We start from the raw sequence: 2500 nt of genomic DNA, 5'->3' as shown, positions 1-2500 counted from the left end.
TCCTCGATAGTAAGGTTTTAACTTGATTGCGAAATGTCGATTCCTTTTCTCTCTGCTTTTCGCTATTGTTTTATCTTGAATATTTGATTTATTAGATTATCAATCGAACTATCGTAATATAAATTCTTGAATTTCAGAATATAGTCAGTCTGTCAGGATATTTGCTCGAACTATTCCCATTTGATTAAATGGAACTCGCAGAATAGCGCTACGTGCAGGTATTTACCTTTCTTTCCTTTTAATCCTTTATTTAATCTTTTGTCTTGCAAACGTTATAAAACGATTATATCGACGTTATCTATGCATTTGTCGATCTTTTTGATCGACGTGCCTCAAAAATTGTATTCGTTTACGTTTTATGAGACTACGTAACAGCGCAAGAAAATTCAATTTATTTTTCTTCGAGGGAAATGATTTAAAATCAATAACGTTATAGGAAATTATACCAAGTTAAATTCGTCTATTATAATCTTTCCTCTTTCTTCTCGATCTGCAGTTCAATTTGAAAAAAGCGGTAAAATTATTTTTTTTACCGATCTATAAAATTTGACTAACACATCATGCGCCATCTACATCTTGTTCCCGGAATTACATTGTTATTACTCTTTTTATCGAACGAGTAATAACATTTCTTTTTACCGCGATATTTAATTTAAATTTGATATTTCGATACACGTAAATGCCGAATTCTAATATTAATGTACTGATCATTATATTTATCAATTATATCAATTATTATTCTTCGTACTTTTATCGTCATTTTGTTTTGAATCTAGTACGAATCGAGTGCCATCTATCTCTGGTTCGTGAAACTACGTTGTACAATAATTGAACACTTAATAATATTTTCTTTGATCGATATTACCTGGGTTTTGATATTTATGATTTCATTTTGTTCCAGTTCTTACAGAGTTCACATTCGCTCGATCAACGTAATCTCATTTGCTTATAAATTTACAAATTAATAATCATATCTTTGATTAATTTCAAAATAATTATTCAATTTAATCAAATTATAGGTAAATGTAATAAGAATAATTTTAATTTGCAATACAAATTACATATTAATTGTCGCTATTGATTTTATCGGCATCAAAGATTATCGATATAAATTATCGATAATAGAATCTTTTTAACGTATTAGCGTTCTTAGATAATTATTTTCTAGAAATGAAATACGTTTTTATTCTAATTGCATTATTGTTAACGTCGCATAAACGTCGATCGAAAAGAAAAACATAACCAATATTTTATCTAACCTCTATTTCATTATGTCGTATATTTGAAGAAATGATGGAACGAGCAACAAGATACGAAATGATTTAAGTAAAACAAATCGTAAGAAGATACATCGGGTAAAACCCAAGTCACAATACAATTTCAAAGATATACATATATATTTCTTCGGATGAAACTACTCGATTGAATAAAATTCGCGGTCGTCTAATGTTTCCTAATGTTCTCTCCTCCTTAAATTGAATTTCAACGTTAAGAATGTAATCAAGTTGTTTCGTAATATTTGGGGGAATGCATTTACGTTGAAATAGCGGTCATTATCGTGTAAACCTAAAAAGGTGGATGAGGGGTTGGAGGAGGAGGAGGAGGAAAAAGAAGTGGAGGTGTAGGATCGTGAGTAAAATTCTAAAGAGTCGTGACGAAGGAATGGAGGGGAGGGACAAAAAGAATAGAGAAGGATAAAGAATGGTAGAGGGGAATTAAACGTGTGAAAACGATTGAGACTAAAGATAATAAAAGGTTTATGGTACTTAAACAAGGAATTTTTCTATATTCATCCACTATCTTTGTTAACGATTTTAATCATAATATTTCCAATTTTTTTCTTCTTATTCTTTTTTTTTTTTGTTTTTTGTTTGTTTTTCTTTCTTTTTTTTAACTCTATCAAGTATAACACGTAATGATAGATTATTATATTTTCTTCCTGTAGTAGGCATTTTTTGTTCAGCACTCAATACACGCTTGAAATTATTAATCATGAATCAAATCGAAATCTTTGACTTTCACTTTATCTTATATTTTATACTTTCTTATTTGTCATCTTAATAGACTTGATAGTTCTTTCTTCGTATCACCTTGAATCATTCAACGCATTGTTTCACTATACTAACCCCCCTCTCCACCCTCTGCATCCTGCTTCTTCTCTTTTTTCTCCTCCCACTTCCATTGCCTTCGTAAAATGTAACGGAGAGTCGTAAAAAGGAAACTGTTCTTTTATAGGCGTAAGTATACGGGCAGGTACGTATATCGAAGTTAAACTCCATTGCTTATAGGTTATACGTACATTCATTTTATTATTTCATTCCTACGAATTTAGAAGAATTTCATTCCTTACCAATTCATTCTGTTATCTTTTTATTCTTGATTACTTTAGTTTATTTTCGTTATCTTTTTATGGTACTACGTGTATATATACACACACATTATATATATATATATATATATATGAGCTTTTTATTTCAGGTTAAATTCTTCTTTGATCTCG

Source organism: Vespa crabro, chromosome 19 (assembly GCF_910589235.1).
Source record: "Vespa crabro chromosome 19, iyVesCrab1.2, whole genome shotgun sequence".
Lineage (NCBI taxonomy): Eukaryota > Metazoa > Arthropoda > Insecta > Hymenoptera > Vespidae > Vespa > Vespa crabro.
This window is presented reverse-complemented; position numbering follows the sequence as displayed.